At 41.9% G+C, this 23,229-nt stretch overlaps 1 protein-coding gene across 1 annotated transcript in view; it reads right to left on the bottom strand.

Moving 5' to 3' along the window:
* Positions 1–22,048, bottom strand: part of GLI1 (GLI family zinc finger 1) — a 202,607-nt gene extending 180,559 nt beyond the window's left edge. The window contains exon 1 of the mRNA XM_069758554.1: positions 21,534–22,048. The gene's annotated coding sequence lies outside the window, so the exon portion shown is untranslated. The remainder of the gene's footprint in view (positions 1–21,533) is intronic.
* Between the last annotated feature and the right edge of the window lie 1,181 nt (positions 22,049–23,229).

The raw sequence follows: 23,229 nt of genomic DNA, 5'->3' as shown, positions 1-23,229 counted from the left end.
AAAACCTTTGGAGGGAGTTGAAAGTCCGTGTTGCTAAGCGAAAAGCCAAAAACATCACTGCTCTAGAGGAGATCTGCATGGAGGAATGGGCCAACATACCAACAACAGTGTGTGGCAACCTTGTGAAGACTTACAGAAAACGTTTGACCTCTGTCATTGCCAACAAAGGATATATTACAAAGTATTGAGATGAAATTTTGTTTCTGACCAAATACTTATTTTCCACCATAATATGCAAATAAAATGTTAAAAAAACAGACAATGTGATTTTCTGGATTTTTTTTTCTCAGTTTGTCTACCATAGTTGAGGTCTACCTATGATGTAAATTACAGACGCCTCTCATCTTTTTCAGTGGTGGAACTTGCACTATTGCTGACTGACTAAATACTTTTTTTCCCCACTGTATATATATATATTTATTACACAATTACACACACACATACAGTGTATATATAGCTCCATCTCTGTGAAAAAATATACATTTATAGATTTTCCAGATGTGTGGAGGCCCAAATGGAACTTTTGCTATGGGGCCCTGTGATTGCTATGTACGCGCTGTGAGATAGCGCTCCCTGAGTACGTTAGGGAACACTCACTTGGCAATGGGATTAAAGCACTCAGGCATGGTTTCTCACAAAAACAGTCTATTCTAGTTTATTTAGACTCATAAACCGTGTCACAAACAGTTCATTATATATATTCACAGAACACAATAACCACCGACAGTCTGTTCCAATGGCAGATACTTCTCTGACCGTAACCCCCGTTATCTGGAGTTACCTTACAGGAGCTCCTTCTCCACACACTGACTCCTGTCAGTCCTGGTTCCCAGGGAAGCTGCATAACTGGGATCACCATCCTTGTGAACAGGGCACTTCAGATAGTCCAGACCCGCACAAGGAATGGTAGCTTCCCCAACGCAGTGCCGTCACAGACTCTGCACATACGGCCTCTCCGTGCGTTTTTCAGGAAAACTAGTCCCAGGAACTTCCAACACACATGCCTTCAGTCCATGGCCTCACCATGTGCTTCCAGGAATCCAGTCCACTCTAGGACATTCCAACACACAGGCCATCCAGGACCTCACACTCTGACCATTCAGGTCCATACACTTTGAACATGTGACCCAAACCCTGGTCACATTATGTACCTGTAACCCCCATAGGTGGGAGGTGTGTGGTTAGTCAGTCCCACCCAGCTCTCCAACTAACCCTGTAAGCCCCTCTTATAACAAAACAAACACTTCTGGAACTACAAGTCCCAGAGCAACAACATTTTGGGCTTACAGCGCAGAGGACAACCTCTGTCTCTGTGACACATACCAGCCATTCACAATGATGCCAGTCAGTGTATCACAGCGCCTACTTACAAGGCAGTAATAATGAGGGCTATCTGGCATGTTTCTCGGAGCCCGAGGGTCCAGGGATCCCATTGCCAGATCCCCCTCATCATAAGAAGCGTATGGGCAGGGAGGGGGCCCAAACACATCACTTGCACAGGGGCCTCAAGCTCCCAGTGTCCGCCCCTGTGCATACCGTATACCTGTCAGCCATTTATTTTAGACCAAACAACCCCTTTAAATGTAAAAAAGTATCGATTTGTGTTATTAATCAATTCTATAGACATCACTATATTGGTTTGTCCATATCAGCCAAGTGGTTTGATCATTAAATAGATTATTGTGGTTGGAAAAGAACATCATGCTGTTGAGTTAAGAATTTATAGGATCTCCGAGCGCTTTCCTTGTAAAAACAAGACAATTCGTATAAAAAAAACCCCGTGGGCAAAGTCATGACAGGCGTTTACTGTATATATGAAAAGGATCAGCTCTTCAACACATGGGTCAGCGGAGAGGAGCCACGGCAAAGAGCCACTTAATCACTTGCCTTTAAAAAGCGATAACTTTACTGCAAAAGTATATAAGAAAGCAAGTCAACAAAGAGCATAAGAGAAAGCTGCTTCCCTTGTTGGTACTGAGTGTTTGTTGAAGGACTTAGCTCTTAGTGCCTGCAATACAAACACAAACACAGCACTCACAGGGCGAAGTGAAAGTTTCCTCTAAAATAACCTCTCGCAGGACTGTTCTGCTATGACACAGCTAAGGATGCAAGTAGCCGATGTCTCCTCTTCAATGGTTTCAAAAAGATAAAAAGGTGACCAGTGTTTGAATATCAGTTTTCCAAACCCAAGAAGAATTACTTCAATAAAATGGCAAAACTATTTATAACGATGTCACAGCAGATGCTTTACTAACTGGAGAACCCTATTTGGTTGTCATGTAGTGAATATATGAACAAATTTTATTTGGACCCAATTATGGCATAAAATGCCATATAAAATGTTGAGCATCCATGGCCCTAGATCACATGGTATTGCGGATTGGTACATTTTTAAGGCTATATAATATGTTGTCTTTCCCAAGAAAGGGTTAGAGACACCTGACCTCTCCTCACTTGTGATGGGAACTTGCAAGAAGGAAAGAGAAAAGAGTTGAAGAACAATGCATTATTTTACTAGGGGGAGAAAGAACTGCTAAAGAACAATACAACCAATTAACATAACAGGTCAATGGAGGGATCTTAGACACTGTATGGGGAAATTCTTCTTTCAGTGCCATATACATGGTGACAATTGGAACAGCTGAGTACACAAAGTATATACAACGCGTCCCTATTTCTAACAAGCTGATAATCTATAGGGAAGTGTCGCTTGTAGTAACATTAAAAAGATTATACAAATTATTACATGACTATGCAAACAGTTTTTTTCTATTACTACTAAGTAGCCTGAGGGTCATTTTGCTCTTCTTTTCCTATAGGATATAGGGACAAATGAGAACCAGCATTTCTTTTGTAGGTTTACTAGGTCACAAAACAGTTTTGAGGTGTCCTACAGAGGTTGTCTCATTAAGGTTATAGTTCAGCTGAATTCTCAGGAGCCCAGATTGGGCAAATACCATATATACTAGAGTATAAACCGACCCGAGTGTAAGCCGAGACCCCTAATTTTGCCACAAAAAACTGGGAAAACTTAATGACTCGAGTATAAGGATAAGGGGGGGGGGGGGGGGGGGAATGCAGCAGCTACTGGTAAATTTCAAAAATAAAAATAGAGTCCAATAAACGTAAAATTGATTGAGACATCAGTAGGTTAAGAGTTTTTGAATATCTATATTGATTCAAGAGCCACATATAGTACTCCATAAAGTTCATGATGGGCCCCAGAAGATGCTCCATACAAAATATGCCCCATATAATGCTTCATACAGTTTATGATGGACCCCATAAAAGGCTCCATATTAAAATATGCCCCTTACAATGCTGCATAAAGGTTAATAATGGCCCCATAAGATGTTCCATAGAAACATTTGCTCCATACAATGCTGCATAAAAGTTAATAATGGCCCCATAAGATGCTCCATAGAAACATGTGCCCCATTCAATTGTGCACAAAGATTAATAATGGCCCCATAAGATGCTCCACAGAAACATGTGCCCCATATAAGGCTGCACAAAGGTTGATAGCCCCATAAAATGCTCCATAGATTATTCCCCATAAGATGCTCCATAGATTATGCCCCATAAAATGCTCCATAGATTATGCCCCATAAAATGCTCCATAGATTATGCCCCATAAGATGCTCCATAGATTATGCCCCATAAGATGCTCCATAGATTATGCTCCATAAGATGCTCCATAGATTATGCCCCATAAGATGCTCCATAGATTATGCTCCATAAGATGCTCCATAGATTATGCTCCATAAAATGCTCCATAGATTATGCCCCATAAGATGCTCCATAGATTATGCCCCATAAGATGCTCCATAGATTATGCCCCATAAGATGCTCCATAGATTATGCCCCATAAGATGCTCCATAGATTATGCCCCATAAGATGCTCCATAGATTATGCCCCATACAATGCAGCATAAAGGTTGATGGCCCCATAAGATGCTCCATAGATTATGCCCCATACAATGCTGCATAAAGGTTGATGGCCCCATAAAATTCTCCATACATTATGCCCCATATGCTGTTGCTGCGATTAAAAAAAAAAGAATCACATACTCACCTCTCGTCGCTCAGGCCCCCGGCACTTGTGATATGCACCTCTCCCCGTTCCACTGCCGGGCGCATCTCCATCTTCCGCGTCCTCCGCGGTGACTGTTCAGGCAGAGGGCGGCGTACACGTTAACTATGTCATCACGCCCTCTGACCTGAACAGTCACAGCCAGAGGACGCGGAAGACAGAGCGGCGCCCAGCGGTGGAATGGGGAGAGGTGAATATCGTGCAATGCTCACCCTCCCACGTTATACTCACCCTCTTCCGGCATAGTCCCTGCTTCTCAGTGACAGATGGTTTCCGGCAGCTTGTTCCAGTGCTCAGCTGTCACATCGTACCGCTCATTAAAGTAATGAATATGCATCCATATTCAATACTTTAATGAGTTGTACCATGTGACCGCTGAACACAGGAAGAGCTGCCCGGAGATCATCAGAGATGCAGAGACACGCTGGGAGCAGGTAAGTATGATTTGACAGCTGCCGCTCCCCCTCCCCTGCTGACCCCCTGGGACAACGACTCGAGTATAAACCGAGAGGGTTGAAAATCTCAGCTTATACTCGAGTATATACGGTACTTTAATGACCTTGAAGCATTTGTAGCATCTGTAAAAGTATTAAATTGTACCTGAATATTTCCTGGTTTTGCAATTTAGATTATTGCTTTCATGCAGTCTGCTAAGCTTCTTCTAAACTATTATATTCCACCAGACTATCGGTTACCATCATATCAAGTTTAGTCAAGCACAACATTACTGCACATAGTGACAGACCATAGACTGGCATTTAACAGGTCTATTACTAGCTGTTTTGGCCATCTCTTAATTTGCCTCCAGAGGTTGTTTTCTGAAACTTTAAAGTGACCTTGTCCCAACCTTTCTCAGCTTAGTCTAGTCATCCCAGGAATGCCTTGTGCTCCCCTGGGCAGAGTCCATCCTGTCTAAAAGTATCCATGATGGCAATCGGTATTCCAGAACCTCCCATCAGTTAATACAATGATTTCTAATCACAATTAACTACTTGACACCTTTCCTTAAGGCATAACATGAAGTCACACTGAAATTGGGTTAATGCTGGAATGTCATGGGTGGGATACTCACTAATTGGCAGGAGCAAGCTTCCTAATGTAACCTTTTCTTATGTGTCTGATGAATGTAGAGAAACAATAGCCCCCCAGGGTAGGACTTTCCATGCATGTGAATAGGTGTACAAATGGTCTCAGGTGTAGAGCAACAAGTGCCTAGATAGTTCCGATTATTTTTTTTTAAGATTTCCTTTTTAAGTGGGCTTCCTAAATGTGTGACATGAGAATCAGGTAACATGGAAATACACCATGGATTTGTAAACTAAACCTATATCCTCTCTACATATGCCCAATAGTCATTACCAACATTCCGACTAAATATAGTAGGTCTTCAGGTTTACAGCACCTTGGTTGTCGACTTTAATATTAGTGATGTTTAGTAATATAATAAATATATAGGGGTAAAACTGGTTAAACTGCTTATGGAGCTGATGTCTGACATTTATCTCTACCTGGCTTGGATGAGTGCCGATTTATTACAAATTTACTGTTTTGACAACAGAAGCATCAGGCAGGTTGAAATTCAACAGCCCGGTCTTTCTTATGGGTAAAGACAGGTCACCCCTATACAAATTAGGCTACTTTCACACTAGCGTTGTTTGGCGTACGTCGCAATGCTTCGTTTTGGAGAAAAAACGCATCCTGCAAATGTGCCCGCAGGATGCGTTTTTTCTCCATAGACTTGCATTAGCGACGCATTGCGACATATGGCCACACGTCGCATCCATTGTGCAACTGATGCGTCGTGTTTTGGCGGACCCTCGGCACAAAAAAGTTACATGTAACGTTTTTTGTGCATCGAGTCCGCCATTTTTGACCGCGCATGCGCAGCCGAAACTCCGGCCCCTCCTCCCCGAACATTACAATGGGGCAGCGGATGCATTGAAAAACTGCATCCGCTGCCCCCCGTTGTTCATTTCTTTCACAACGTGCGTCGGTACGTCGGGCCGACGCATGGCGACGGCCCCGTATCGACGCTAGTGTGAAAGTAGCCTTAGGCTACTTTCACACTTCCGTTTTTTTAAATCCGTCACAATGCGTTGGCTCGACGTATCGACGGATGTGTCAAAAATAGTGAAAAACAGATGCAACGCATCCAGTATTTCGACAGATCCGCTAGAAGGTTCCGTAGAAAAACTGGATCCGTTGCATCCGTTTTGTCCGTTTTTACCATCCGTTTCATCTGTTTTTTTCACGGATCCGTTTTCCATGCCTAAAAATGGGAGTCTCCTAAATGTGATTGGCTACTGGATAATAGGGAAACCAATATATTGACTGGCTGGCTGTCTTCAGGCTGGCAGGAGTCTTGCTGGCACATTTGGGGGTGATGCCCCAGGCCAGGTTTATCCTCCACTCCCCTCCCTGCTAAGTTTGTCCATGCTTGAATAAAGAATTGGATCTTACCTGATCGGTGAGTGCGTTCCTCTCTCTTCTCCTGCATTTGGATATTTATCATCTTGCTTTCTTGGATACTGCACCACCGAGGTTGTCGAAAGGAACCCCTAGCATTACCTGGCTATCTGACATGGCGGTATAAGTTGTTGCAGCTGTGCGGAGGTGTTCTTTTTCTTTTTCTTGGCTAGATTTGGGGCCATGTTTCTGAGCATGCTCAGTGTAAAAAAACGGATTCCAGCGCTGGATTCCATCATACGACGTGTCACGACGGATCCTGCATCCATAAGCTTCAATTCTAGTAAACGACGTATGCCGCAGGATCCGTCGTGACACGTTTTCCCGACGCAGACAAACAACGTCACATTGAACGTTTTTTCCAGATGACAGTCTGCCAAAACACGACGGATCCGTCGCACGACGGATGCAATGTGTGGCCATCCATCGTGATCTGTCGCTAATACAAGTCTATGGGAAAAACGGATCCTGTGGGCACATTTGCAGGATCCGTTTTTCCCAAAACAACGCATTGCAATGGATCTGAAAAGACGGAAATGTGAAAGAGGCCTTAGACAGTCCGCCAGTCCCTTTAAATTGGCTGGTTTGGCTGACCTTAAAGGCCCCGTCACACATAGCGACGCTTAAGCGATCCCGACAACGATACGACCTGTCAGGGATCGTTGCTGCGTCGCTATGTGGTCGCTGGTGAGATGTCAAACAGTGAGATCTCCCCAACGACGCAGCAGCGATGCGGCGACCTGTAGCGACCTGTACAACGATGCTATTTCATGACGATTCAATGGGACGTCCTGTCAACGAGGTCGTTGGTAAGGTGTCAAACACAGCGATGTGTGCTACCCAGCGGGACCTCAACGATCAAAAAACGGTCCAGGCCATTCCGACACGACCAGCGATCTCACAGCAGGGGCCTGGTCGCTGCTACGTGTCACACATAGCGAGATCGCTACTGAGGTCGCTGTTGCGTCACAAAACTTGTGATTCAGCAGCGATCTCGCTAGCGATCTCGCTATGTGTGACGGGGGCTTAAAGTGATGCCCCATAAATAACATTCATAACAAATCCACAAGTTAAGTGATAAATGTATCACCTATTAGGACCCCCACCAATCATGGGAACAGAGGTCCCTTGTACTCCATTTGAATGAAGCTGTAGTGATTAGCACACTAAAGGCCCCTTCACATTAAGCGACGCTGCAGCGATACCGACAACGATCCGGATCGCTGCAGCGTCGCTGTTTGGTCGCTGGAGAGCTGTCACACAGACAGCTCTCCAGCGACCAACGATCCCGAAGTCCCCGGGTAACCAGGGTAAACATCGGGTTACTAAGCGCAGGGCCGCGCTTAGTAACCCGATGTTTACCCTGGTTACCAGCGTAAAAGTAAAAAAAAAAAACACTACATACTTACCTACCGCTGTCTGTCCCCGGCGCTGTGCTTCTCTGGTCTGGCTGTGAGCACAGCTGACCGACGCTCACAGCCAGTACAGGAGTAGTGCAGAGCACAGCGCCGGGGACAGACAGCGGTAGGTAAGTATGTAGTGTTTTTTTTTTTTTTTACTTTTACGCTGGTAACCAGGGTAAACATCGGGTTACTAAGCACGGCCCTGCGCTTAGTTGCCCGATGTTTACCCTGGTTACCAGTGAAGACATCGCTGGATCGGTGTCACACACGCCGATCCAGCGATGTCCACGGGAGATCCAGCGACGAAATAAAGTTCTGGACTTTGTTCAGCGACCAACGATCTCCCAGCAGGGGCCTGATCGTTGGTCGCTGTCACACAGAACGATTTCCTTAACGATATCGTTGCTACGTCACAAAAAGCAACGATATCGTTAACGATATCGTTATGTGTGAAGGTACCTTAACACTCCATTCAGTGTCTGTACTAATGATGGAGAAAGACAAGTGTTGTTCTGTTTCTTAGATAGGTTAGGGTCCTAGAGGTGTGCCCATCAAAGACTACATATATCACCTATCCTGTGGATTGGTGATGGTGAGAAATGTCTTTTGTTGACCAACCCCTTAAATCTAATGTACATGGTTGTTTTGACAGATCAGTACATTTATGCACTAATTAGTTCACACATCTTCCTATCTAAAAACATATTAGTCAATTATAAAAACATATTTAACATTACTTATACTACATTTTATCTATAAGATAAAATGGATGATTGTTGAACAGAATTCTCATAGACAAGTTGTCTCCTCTTTAGGGAAACGGTTCCATGTTTGGGAAACATTATACCTGTACCATTTGTAGGGAGGCATAATTGTCAATAAATGGACTCCTCCTGCCAGAAATAAAGTGACAGGATAACAAAAACCAAGACAACTTGTCCAAACGTCTCCTGTCAGAACAAAAGCCTTACAAGTTAAAGTACATTGGTGTTATAGTCTTGTGGTCACACAATAAAGACCAAGCCGGGATCTCACTTATATTTGGATAATTTGGATAATTATTTCTGATCACTTCAAATATTAGAATTGTCCCAATGCATGTAAAATAAAAAATGTGTATATTTGCAGATAGTCCTAACTACAACATTTCCTACCATATTTGGTCTATAATGCTTATTCAGACCTAAGGTCACAGACCATAAAATAACCTGTTTAGTCTCCACCTTAGGCTACTTTCACACATCAGGTTTTTTGTTTCAGGCTAAATCTGGCTCTTTGGAGAAAAACCAGAACTGGAAAAAATAAAAACCGGAACCGTTTTTTCCCCCATTGACTTGTATTAGCGCTGGAATGCGCCGGATGGCCCAGCGTTTCTTCCATTTTTTTTCCGAATCCGGCAAACATTTGATTCTGGCATCTGGAAAAAACGTCTACTGTAACGTTTTTTGTCTCCGGCGAAAAAGCCTGAAGCGCTTCCGGCTGTTTCCTAGAATGGAAGCCTATGGGAGCCGGAAGGTGCTGGATGCGGAAAAAGGCGGATCCGGCGGCCTGATCCGGTTTTTTAAACTGAGCATGCTCCAAATTTTTTTTTTATCCAATAATCTAGATATGCTAGCCGGATCCGTCAAAAAAACGGATCCGACGCATCAGTTTTTAACAATCTGCGCCGGATCCAGTTTTTCCAACATTCGCCGGATTTAGCCTGACACTGAAAACCTGATGTGTGAAAGTAGCCTTAAGGTACCTTCACAGATAACGATTTCGTTAACGATATCGTTGCTTTTTGTGACGTAGCAACGATATCGTTAACGAAATCGTTATGCGTGACAGCGACCAACGATCAGGCCCCTGCTGGGAGATCGTTGGTCGCTGGGAATGATCGGGACCTTTTTTTTGGTCGCTGATCACCCGCTGACATCGCTGAATCGGCGTGTGTGACACCAATCCAGCGATGTCTTCACTGGTAACCAGGGTAAACATCGGGTTACTAAGCGCTGTGCTCTGCTTTATGGCCGGCCGGCACTGACACAGTGCTGGGAAGCTGACCCCGGGGGACAGACACCGGAATGTAAGTATGTACTGTTTGTTTTTTTTTAACTTTTACAATGGTAACCAGGGTAAACATCGGGTTACTTAGTAACCTGATGTTTACCCTGGTTACCCGGGGACTTTGGCATCGTTGGTCGCTGGAGAGCTGTCTGTGTGACAGCTCTCCAGCGACCACACAACGACCTAAACAGCGACATTTAGCGTCGCTAAATGTGATGGTACCTTAAGTTGCATTGTCTATTAGTCAAATTTAGTTGTTTTTTTTTTACACCTGAAATTGGAACTTCACTCCATGTAATAGTATACTCGGAAGGAGTTTATGAATAAATAAAATTAAAAACTTCAGCTCCTAATTAGAAAATGTATCATACCTAATTGATGTTCTACAAGAGAGAAAGTAGAGTTGATCCATTCTGCAAGTGACTCCTCAAAACTGTTCTTTTTATAACCTGTGGCTCTTCTAAATTGCTGTATTACATAATAATTATTCATATTTGAAATATGACACGTTGACCATGATATTTCATAGAAAACTTCAGCAAGCTGGCTAGAGAGGAAACCACTGGACTGAACATTGTAATTGACATATTACTATCAAAGCGATGATTACAATAAATGTGAGAATGTCATACTTTTTGCCTTTACCCTAAAACGTTAATCATCACAACACACAAATATAGATTTTTTTTTTACCAGAAGAGGGAAGGAGTAATCCAACAAATACTTTGAGAATGTTTGTAAGACCAGACAGGGTTCAAAAATCTGAAACAACTTTGTCTGCGGTGTAACGCAACTCAGAATCTCCCACTTCATAGGCAACTGGTCTAACCACAAGGCCACCAGACCTTCTACTTTAATGCTGCTGCCATTTTACTTCTAAACGTGGTTCGGAGACTGCCGCCTATGTTTGTTTATGTTTGGAATTTGGGTATATTTCCTGCAAATGCGAAAAAAATAAGATTCTGGGTTAACTCTATGTAGATCACCTGATGCAGCTACTGTAACATTCCGAGGATTGGACGAATAGTCAGCTCTCTGGTTGAGATCAATGCCTTCAGCCACTACTTCCTCTCATGGTGTTTGCATACAGCACTCCGTAAGTGTCTTACAAACATGTGCCGCACAACTGTTGACAGAACAAACAGTATTGTCTAAGGACCTGTCAATATTAGCTCTTTTTATTAACTATTTTTGTATTCTGGACGCTACTAGATTTTTTTAGCCTAAATTAACCAAAATCTGATGAAAGGGCTTCCACTTGTAACAGTTTTACCCATATCAGACACCGCGAGGCCTTTTTATTGTGCCTACATAATAATCTAATGATAATAATCTTTATTTTTATATAGCGCTAACATATTCCTAACAGTTTGCACACATTATACTCACTGTCCCCGATGGGGCTCACAATCTAAAATCCCTATCATGTCTTTTTGGAATGTGGGAGGAAACCAGAGTACCTGGAGGAAACCCACACGGGAAGAACATACAAACTCCTTGCAGATGTTGTCCAAGCTGGGATTGGAACCATGGACTCCAGCGCTGCAAGGCCGCAGTGCTAACCACTGAGCCGTGATCACTGCCATCTATATAATTGGATATTCATCCAGGAATTGTATATATGCCAGTTCCCAATTTGCAGAACTCTTTTGAGTATTTTGTTGCGTGCCTTCACATTCTAGCTCTTGAATATTAATACTTAAGTACTAATAATATAGAACATCAACAAATTGCTTGGCACAATTAACAGAATTGTCCCCATTTTGAAATATGGATAGTGGGGTTGCCCTAGTTGGGCTAGCTTGTGCTACAAACATTTTCCCATACAAGGCCAGCCATATGATACGAGTGCATATAGAGCGCTACAATCAGCTATTATCTTTGTTTTTCATTCTAGTTATCTATATGGAACATATTGTCATTAACTACGGAGCACATGTGGTTTAATCAATATAGTAAAGGGTTCTTTACTGTTACTGTAGACATGTTAGCCATGTCCAGTCCGACATCATATAAAGGACTAACTGTTATGTTATGATTAATGGTACTGAGAATTATACTGAATTTCGAGCGGACGTGTTGGCTCTCCTGATATGCCTCTTTTAGTAACTACTTGTATTCTGCATTGCGATTCTGAAGCTTCTTTTCTCGGAGCGCTGCACTGTTCTGTTCCCGTGTTTTTCCTCTTAGAAATGTATTAATAAACTGACCACTGGGAGTTACCATTCCCCTTGTGAAAGGGACATACTCACATACAGTGTGTCTCTATAAGCTTTGATTGGATAGTAGTTAGACTCTGTAGGGACACACCCCCAATTGGTAACACCCACTTGACAATTTATTCATACTTTTCTAACACAGAGGAAAGGCACCAAGAAACTATTCTCCAGAATGATGATATTATGTTATACACAAATATTTAATAAAATACACATCATGAAAGCTTAGCTAACAGATTTTTTTCATGGTAGGATAATAATGTTTAACCCCTTAGCGACCGCCGATACGCCTTTTAACGGCGGCCGCTAAGGGTACTTAAACCACAGCGCCGTTAATTAACGGCGCTGTGGAAAAAGTAAATAGCGCCCCCCATAGGCCGATTTTCTCCGGGGTCTCGGCTGCCGGGGGTAGCCGAGACCCCAGAGAACATGATTCGGGGGGGTTTTAACCCACCCCGCATTTGCGATCGCCGGTAATTAACCGTTTACCGGCGATCGCAAAAAAAAACAAAACAAAAAAAAACGCGATCTCTTTTTAATTTCTCTGTCCTCCGATGTGATCGCACATCGGAGGACAGAGAAAAGGGGTCCCAGGTGGCCCCCCAATACTCACCTATCTCCCCCGATGCTCCTCATGTCTCCCGGTGGGCGCCGCCATCTTCAAAATGGCGGGCGCATGCGCAGTGTGCCCGCCGGCCGGCACCGGGAGAATGTTTGGGGTCTCGGCTGCCGGGGGTAGCCGAGACCCCAAAGAGCATGATCGGGGTCGGTTTTACCGACCCCTGTTTTGCGATCGCCGGTAATTAACTGTTTACCGGCGACCGCAAAAAAAAAAAAAAAAAAAAAAAGGAAAGTGTAATTCTCTGTCCTCTGATGTGATCGCACATCAGAGGACAGAGAAATAGAGGGATTCGGGGACCCTACAATACTCACCTGTGTCCCTGGATCCTCTTGCTGCTCCTCCTGGCCGCCTGCAGAAGAAAATGGTGGGCGCATGCCCAGTGCGCCCGCCATCTGTCTCCATCTGCCGGCCGGCAGGAGAACAGCAGTTGGGGCTAAAATTTGGGTTAGGGGTAGGGTTAGGGTTAGGGGTAGGGTTAGGGGTAGGGTTAGGGGTAGGGGTAGGGGTAGGGTTAGGGGTAGGGTTAGGTTAGGGGTAGGGGTAGGGTTAGGGTTAGGAGTAGGGCTAGGGTTGGGGCTAAATTTAGGGTTAGGGTTGGGGCTAAATTTAGGGTTAGGGTTGGGGCTAAATTTAGGGTTAGGCTTCTTTCACACTTACGTCGGTACAGGGCCGTCGCAATGCGTCGGCCCGACATACCGACGCACGTTGTGAAAATTGTGCACAACATGGGCAGCAGCTGTAGTTTTTCAACGCATCCGCTGCCCAATCTATGTCCTGGGGAGGAGGGGGCGGAGTTACGGCCACGCATGTGCGGTCAGAAATGGCGGATGCGACGTACAAAAAAAGTTTAATTGAACGTTTTTTTGTGCCGACGCTCCGCCAAAACACAACTGATCCAGTGCACGACGGACGCGACGTGTGGCCATCCGTCACGATCCGTCGGCAATACAAGTCTATGGGCAAAAAACGCATCCTGCGGGCACATTTGCAGGATCCGTTTCTTGTCCAAAACGATGGATTGCGACGGAATGCCAAACGACGCAAGTGTGAAAGTAGCCTTAGGGCTAGGGTTAGGGTTGGGGCTAAAGTTAGGGCTAGGGTTGGGGCTAAAGTTAGGGTTAGAGCTGGGATTAGGGTTAGGGTTTGGATTAGGGTTGGTATTAGGGTTAGGGTTGGCATTAGGGTTACGCTTGGGATTAGGGTTAGGTTTGGGATTAGGGTTAAGGTTAGGGTTGTGATTAGGGGTGTATTGGGATAAGGGTTAGGTTTGAGGTTAGGGTTGAGATTAGGATTAGGGGTGTGTTGGATTTAGGGTTTTGATTAGGGTTATGGTTAGGGTTGACATTAGGGTTGTTTTGGGGTAAGGGTTGTGATTATGGTTAGGGTTAGTGATTAGGATTATGGATCAGGTTGGGATTAGGGTTAGGGGTGTGTTGGGGTTAGGGTTGGAGCTAGAATTGGGGGGTTTCCACTGTTTAGGTACATCAGGGGGTCTCCAAACACGACAGCCAATTTTGCGCTCAAAAAGTCAAATGGTGCTCCCTCCCTTCTGAGCTCTGGCGTGCGCCCAAACAGTGGGTTACCCCCACATATGGGGCATCAGCGTACTCGGGATAAATTGGACAACCACTTCTTGGGTCCAAGTTTTCTTGTTACCCTTATGAAAATAAAAACTTGGGGGCTACAATATCTTTTTTGTGAAAAAAAAAAATATTTTTTATTTTCACGACTCTGCATTCTAAACTTCTGTGAAGCACTTGGGCATTCAAAGTTCTCACCACACATCTAGATAAGTTCCTTGGGGGGTCTAGTTTCCAAAATGGGGTCACTTGTGGGGGGTTACTACAGTTTAGGTATATCAGGGGCTCTGCAATCGCAACATAATGCCCACAGACCATTCTATCAAAGTCTGCATTCCAAAAAGGCGCTCCTTCCCTTCCAAGCTTTGCCGTGCGCCCAAACAGTGGTTTACCCCCACATATGGCGCATCAGCGTACTCGGGATAAATTGGACAACAACTATTGCAGTCCAATTTCTCCTGTTACCCTTGTGAAAATAAAAACTTGGGGGCTACAATATCTTTTTTGTGGAAAAAAAAAATATTTTTTATTTTCACGACTCTGCATTCTAAACTTCTGTGAAGCACTTGGGCATTCAAAGTTCTCACCACACATCTAGATAAGTTCATTGGGGGGTCTAGTTTCCAAAATGGGGTCACTTGTGGGGGGTTACTACAGTTTAGGTACATCAGGGGCTCTGCAATCGCAACATAATGCCCACAGACCATTCTATCAAAGTCTGCATTCCAAAAAGGCGCTCCTTCCCTTCCGAGCTCTGCCGTGCGCCCAAACAGTGGTTTACCCCCACATATGGCGCATCAGCGTACTCGGGATAAATTGGACAACAACTATTGCAGTCCAATTTCTCCTGTTACCCTTGTGAAAATAAAAACTTGGGGGCTACAATATCTTTTTTGTGGAAAAAAAAATATTTTTTATTTTCACGACTCTGCATTCTAAACTTCTGTGAAGCACTTGGGCATTCAAGGTTCTCACCACACATCTAGATAAGTTCCATGGGGGGTCTAGTTTCCAAAATGGGGTCAGTTGTGGGGGATTTCTACTGTTTAGGCACATCAGGGGCTCTCCAAACGCGACATGGCGTCCAATCTCAATTCCAGCCAATTCTACATTGAAAAAGTAAAACGGCACTCCTTCTCTTCCATGCTCTGCGGTGCGCCCTAACAGTGGTTTACCCCCACATATTGGGTATCAGCGTACTCAGGAGAAATTGCACAACAACTTTTATGGTCTAATTTCTCCTGTTACCCTTGTGAAAATAAAAATTTGTGGGCAAAAAGATCATTTTTGTAGAAAAAATGCGATTTTTTTTTTCACGGCTCTACATTATAAACTTCTGTGAAGCACATGGGGGTTCAAAGTGCTCACCACACATCTAGATAAGTTCCTTAAGGGGTCTAGTTTCCAAAATGGGGTCACTTGTGGGGGGTTTCCACTGTTTAGGCACATCAGGGGCTCTCTAAACGTGACATGGCGTCCGATCTCAATTCCAGCCAATTCTGCATTGAAAAAGTCAAGCGACGCTCCTTCACTTCTAAGTTCTGTGGTGCACCCAAAAAGTGGTTTTCCCCCACATATGGGGTATTGGCGTATTCAGGAGAAATTGCATAACAAAATTTATGGTTACATTTCTGTTTTTACACTTGTGAAAATAAAAAAAATGGTTCTGAATTAAGATGTTTGCAAAAAAAGTTAAATGTTCATTTTTTCCTTCCACATTGTTTCAGTTCCTGTGAAGCACGTAAAGGGTTAATAAACTTCTTGAATGTGGTTTTGAGAACCTTGAGGGGTGTAGTTTTTAGAATGGTGTCACACTTCATTATTTTCTATCATATAGACCCCTCAAAATGACTTCAAATGTGATGTGGTCACTAAAAAAAAATGGTGTTGTAAAAATGAGAAATTGCTGGTCAACTTTTAACCCTTATAACTCCCTAACAAAAAAAAATTTTGTTTCCAAAATTGTGCTGATGTAAAGTAGACATGTGGGAAATGTTATTTATTAACTATTTTTCGTGACATATCTCTCTGATTTAAGGGCATAAAAATACAAATTTTGAAAATTGCAAAATTTTAAAAATTTTCGCCATATTTCCGTTTTTTTCATAAATAATCGCAAGTAATATTGAAGAAATGTTACCACTAACATGAAGTACAATATGTCACGAAAAAACAGTCTCAGAATCAGCGGGATCCGTTGAAGCGTTTCAGAGTTATAACCTCATAAAGTGACAGTGGTCAGAATTGCAAAAATTGGCATGGTCATTAAGTACCAAATTGGCTCTGTCACTAAGGGGTTAATTAAGCTAAGGAAAGTAATATATGGGTTCAGGTCTATCTATCTATCTATCTATCTATCTATCTATCTATCTATCCCTCCATCTATTTATCCATCCAGCCATCCATTATCTATCTATTCAATCTTTGCACTTTTTCTATGTTAGGAATTAAATTACTGGATATTTTGTATGGAAACTGTAGCCCAGATTCATCAATGTTTGTGCTCTTTTTTGTACAACATGTTGTATTTTAGCCAATCGTTATGGCTTTTGCACCATTTTTATGCTATTTATTTCAATCCTTGTCATTTTGGGGGGTTTACTTAACAATGTAATACTCAAAAAAGGCAAAAACAAACCAAATTTAAATTTGTTCTGAATTCATTAAACATCTTGCGTCATTTAGATTAATTTGGTGCAAACTCCAACAGGGAAGACAGAAAGACAAGATAGAAAAATAACTTCCTAAAATCTGGGTCCTATTTGCACACATGGAAAACTCAACTGTTGTGCATTGGGCCTTGTGCAAGAAGTGAAAACTGACTGCTGGAACCTTGGACTTCATGATCATATTTGAAGCTCCTCGAATAGTGATCCTGATCTGCCCAATTAGATTCATCGGTGGCTGCAAAGACAAATACTGCAAAATGGTGCATGATTATTGTAAGCCATGTAAGGCCTCGTTCACACATCCATGAGAAAAATGGTGCCGGTGTCATCCGTGTTATGGGTCAAGTGTTTGGGCCGCGTGTTTGGTTTTATCATCAATGTGTCTTTAGCATTTTTCACAAATGGATAAATAAATTACAAAGCTTGTCGTATACTGTGCAATGTTAGTTAAGGACATCACACGGACGCCATCAGTGTGCTGTATGTGTTTTTCATAAACACCTAGACTTGTATTGACCCTTGTAATCCGTGATACCGGAAAAAAGGGACATGTCTCCATGAATTGTACATGGACATGGAAAAAATACGGACATGTGACTGGCACCATAAATTATAATGGGTACGTGTGGTATGAGTAAAAAAATGGGATACAACATGCATGTGCAACACAGACGTCAACCAGTTTTTTACTTTACTCTGACACTCGTAGAAGATGTCATAATGTCCAACAAGTCCATGTGTTCATATCTCCAAAAATGCCTATGTAAAAACTCACATTACATACATGAATGCGATAAAGAAGATGCTGCCAGCTTATAAGGCGGACTCAGGTTCTCTTAAACTTCATAAAAACCTTAATTATTCTGGACGCATAACAGCCAACGAACACAATTAGCCCATTGCAAGAGCCGCTTTTAATTTCTGCATATGTTTAATATAAAAATAGTTTTGAGTTGGAATTTGATTTTGCAACCAAGCCTTCTCATCCCATGTGTATTAGAAAAAAAAAATCTGCAGTTAGTTTTAATACTCAGATACAATCCATGCACTGTGTAGGGTTTGGCTTGGATTTTAATAGGGCTTCAATACATTAAGAACACCCCATTATTCAGGCGATGCATTATATTATATATTCTTGTAAATGGCTTTTGTTTCAATGTATTTTTAAAATACCTAATCTTACCAAGACCTCGTAGAAGGGAACACTTTATCATCACATAAGAGTGTGGTTTCAGGGGGTTAACAGGGCCTCCCACTGTGATACAAGGGGACATTTTGGCCCCTTTAAGGCTCCAAAGCCCAAGAGCGACTGATTGCTTTGTGCACCATACAGTTATGCTACATATAATTTGACCAATGTTATGGTATTGTAAAAACCTGAAACGTGAAGGTGCCATGGGTTACATGCCGTGTCCCCAGCCATATAGACAAAATTGGATTATTACGTAACGGTTGCTATAACTCATCTGGCAGGAACATGTACAGTTCTGACAAATCCGCCTCATATGTGAAGCGTAGAACGTCTACACACAACGGTTAATAAACAAGCCCGTCCTAATGGATCCGGCGTGTGTATCTGATGCACGCTCTGTTTATGCCTATTGCTGAACTGTAAACATAGGGAAACAGTAGAGCAGCAGGCGCAAAACGGGAATCAAAGCAAATAATCCTAAAAAAGGCAATCACAGCGATGAGTGCACGGAAAAAAAAGCTTCCACTGAAGTCGGGGTCAAATTATGCTGTTGTGTTTAGAAACTACCGTCATTTTATTGCTGTATGAACTCTGGTTAGTCAGCGACAGGACTATATACAGTATTATACATCTTTATGTTTTAGTGGATCAGCTAAGAAATCAGGGTATACAGCAGAAAAGACTTAGGGCATGTGCACACTTAGGGCAAAATTCTGCTGCAAATCCTGACGTGTTGTCAGGAAAAACGCAGCATAAAATGTGTACTATTTTGTTGCATTTTATGCGTTTCATGCGTTTTTGGTGCAGATGTTTCCCCACTCGTTAGTACTGCTGAAAGATTTCATATGTTTCAGGTCTAAATCTGCAATGATAAAAAGCTCAGTACTTTTTGTGAATATTTGAAAACTGCTATTTTGCTCTTTCTTTAGTAAAATGAAGTGTACTTTAGCTGTGATCTTCCAATTTCATTAGATTATCATAGGTTGGGCTTGAGGAGCTTTTGACCAACACTGGTCTTCTGATTGCTATAAGGGTCTCCATATGAACAGAACAACCTATCTACAAAATATGGGCCCTCTTTAATCTTTCTACAATTGTTCGAACAGTCATTGTAAGTCAGAAAGGCTGAAAAACAGAACACCGGACATCCAAAAAGGCATTAGTATCCCAAAACCTGAACAGTGGAAGTAATGAAGAGGTTGTGGTCCTTCTCTGCCTCCGCCATCTATCATAATAGTGACGCACTTTGGAGGGAAAGCATGCTAATCATTGTTTACCCCTCAAGAACCCTCTTAATGCCGGCCTTTCAACTTCAGATAAGTTAAGGATTATGACAACACGGTGACGAGAAACTTTGCTTAGTCAAATACTCAAAAGTAAAAGTACATAAAAAAAAACAGGACTAGTGACCAAAAAATGAAGTAGATTGATGACTGACGGCAGGGTAATAGACACAGATGAATTTATCATTTAACTCTTTTATGTTACTTAGTTGGATAACTTTTCTGTATTGAAATAACTTCATGGGTTTACCTGCATCCCTGCGTAATGTCACAAACAAGAAAACCTGAAATCTTTTTAGCCTTTGTCCAAAGACTGATTCAAACGGTATTTATGCAACGCTACGACAACAGTCTGTGCCGCACTCTTTGCATCATATATCGCGGTTTAGAAGTAGAAAGATGGCTTCCTGCAATATTGATTTGTAAAGAGCGTAAAGTGAGGGTCCCAAAGCGTGAAAGTGAAAGAATCCTAAAGGGAAGCATTGTACATTTTATTGGATACTGCTTGCTATTTATTCTGACAGCCCTGCTAAGGAGGCTGCAGAATTATATCATTAGGCCTGTAATTGCACATAGCAGACCCCCTGTAAGACAACAGGTGACATTTTACTAGCCAACACCGCAACTGGCAATTCCAAATTTACAGCGTTCTCGCCAGCCCTCAAAAGAAAACCAGCCATCAGTGTGCATCAAGGAAGTGGAGGCTAATTGTATAATGAAGTGCAGGCAACCTACAGTATACAGTCATTGATGTGCAGATTATAGACAGACATATATTGAAAAAATAAACCTAAGAAATTAGGGTGCAAAGCCTCCCTGGCAAATACCAAACCATCCAGATGAAAAAAAACTGGAGGCAGGATAGATAGATAGATAGATAGATAGATAGATAGATAGATAGATAGATAGATAGATAGATAGATAGATAGATAGATATAGATAGATAATAGATAGATAGATAGATAGATAGATAGATAGATAGATAGATAGATAGATAGATAGATAGATAGATATAGATAGATAATAGATAGATAGATAGATAGATAGATAGATAGATAGATATAGATAGATAGATAATAGATAGATAGATAGATAGATAGATAGATAGATAGATAGATAGATATAGATAGATAATAGATAGATAGATAGATAGATAGATAGATAGATAGATAGATAGATAGATAATAGAAAGATAATAGATAGATAGATAGATAGATAGATAGATAGATAGATAGATAGAAAGATAATAGATCGATAGATAATAGATAGATAGATAGATAGATAGATAGATAATAGAGAGATAGCTACAATAGATATAGATAGATAGGTATCGTAGATAGATAGATAAATAGATAGGAGATAGATGAACTAGATAGAGGATAGATAGATGATAAGACAGCTAGATAGATAGATAGATAGATAGATAGATAGATAGATAGATAGATAAAAATGAAAAGCAGGCATCACTCCCAAATTATACAAAGTGGGAAGATAGTTATTGCATGAAACCATTAAACCGGTAACATTCTTTTACTGATTTTCCATTTCACTATGTATTATATTAGTATCGAAAAGATAGATGTGACGGAACTGATTTTGTCATTTGATAGCCCATAATGTAACAATGATCGATGACTGTACGACAACATGTAAATACGTTGCATTACTGTAACCCTTATCTCTAAGTTCTGACGTCACACAGAAGAAGCCGTTTTGAGATATCTTCAGCTCTGCTACATCTGCACACAAGGACTTTGGGTCTCACTACACGCCAGTCCCCACAGTGTCCGCCATGTGCCTGGTGCGCTGGCTGCCTCACCGCTCTATAACTGTGTAATGATGACATTTTGGGGCAGCTAGTATACTGCACTGAGTGTTGCTTTACCCCATAACTCTCATTATATTTGGAACTCTATAGTCAGTAAATACCCCCCCCTCCCCCAAGTTCTTTCCATACCTGACAATATTAGCCCACCGTAATAAGCTCCAAAACAATCCAGCTGGCGCTTTATTACTTGCTGCCCAATTCTTCTTTACATGGAGATAAATGTCCCATAAAAATCCACGCTTTCCAAGAGTTGAGAAAAGTGTCAAATCCTGGGGATAAGTAAAAAAAAAAAAAAAAGTACCAAAAAAGGATGTAATAATCTTCTAATTCATTATTGCAATTGTTCGAAACATCCCTTTCTTTCGGGGATTTTAACCCTTTAAGACGGAGCGAGATTTCATCAAAGTTTCTGCTTGTTTTGTCCTCTGGCTGTAATTATAAATATTTCATTCTCACAGGAGGACCACCCTGAAGCAAGGAAGGAGTGATCTGATTTCCATGAAATCTGCCTCCTCCATAAGTCTGGAAGTGAAGCAGTAACTTTTCCTGCAGTTTAAGGGTCCTGTTGTTATTTAGCTGGAAAAGGTGTCTGCATTTCTCTTCTTTTTTTGCCTCTTTTGCTCAGTTTTTAAGGCTATGTTGAAGGCTGAGGAGTCAGACTAGGCACTGTGTGTGGTTGGGATGGGGAGACCCAGAGGATTCTCAGCTCTCAGCATGCTGTCTGTGGTTACTTGGGCTGGAAGGAAGATGTGGCCTGGATAACATGTGGGATGCGGACTGGAATGCTCTAAAGTGAGGGGGAGGAGGAAGGCCCATTCAATCAGCCGCATTCCAGTGGGAGAAGCACAGACAAAAACAAGGCACTGCAAACTATACATGATAACCTTTCTCAAAACCCCGCCTGACATTTCAGAATCATCCAGACTCATTAGAGTTGGGATTATTACTATCATTAATGCAACGTTCATATTAAATACACATAATATTTCTAATGCAAATATATACATTCTAAATACATAATATATAATGCTACGCTGTACATTATCTACATATAGATACATGGTCTCATGAGCAGTATATATTTATACACACCTTGCTATGCTGTACATTATGTACAATATATATATATATATATATTTAGATAAAGCAAAATATATAGTGCAATTCTGTATATTAGATAAAAATAAAGTTTTGCTGTGCATTTTATATTAATATTTGTCTATCTATACAAGTACAGATCAGATGGTATACACATTATTTCCTGATTTACTATACACATATTTAATACATATACAACAGGTAATATTATACGCAACCCCCGACCTACTGTCTCCTTCCCCGTAATCCTATAGAATGTAAACCCGCAAGGGCAGGGTCCTCGCCCCTCTGTACCAGTCCGTCATTGTTAGTTTGTTTACTGTAAGTGATATCTGTAACTTGCATGTAACCCCTTCTCATGTACAGCACCATGGAATTAATGGTGCTATTATTATTATTATTTATTATTATAACGTCATTTATTCCATGGCGCTTTACATGTGAGGAGGGGTATACATAATAAAAACAAGTACAATAATCTTAAACAATACAAGTCATAACTGGTACAGGAGGAGTGAGGACCCTGCCCGCGAAGGCTCACAATCTCAAAGGGATGGGTGAGATTACAGTAGGTGAGGGTAGAGCTGGTCGTGCAGTGGTTTGGTCGATCGGTGGTTACGGCAGGTTGTAGGCTTGTCGGAAGAGGTGAGTCTTCAGGTTCTTTTTGAAGGTTTCAATGGTAGGTGAGAGTCTGATATGTTGTGGTAGAGAGTTCCAGAGTAGGGGT

This window comes from Ranitomeya imitator, chromosome 3 (assembly GCF_032444005.1).
Source record: "Ranitomeya imitator isolate aRanImi1 chromosome 3, aRanImi1.pri, whole genome shotgun sequence".
NCBI classification, from domain to species: domain Eukaryota; kingdom Metazoa; phylum Chordata; class Amphibia; order Anura; family Dendrobatidae; genus Ranitomeya; species Ranitomeya imitator.
The sequence above is the reverse complement of the archived record's forward strand: the minus strand, read 5'-3'. Positions and strand labels throughout refer to the sequence as shown.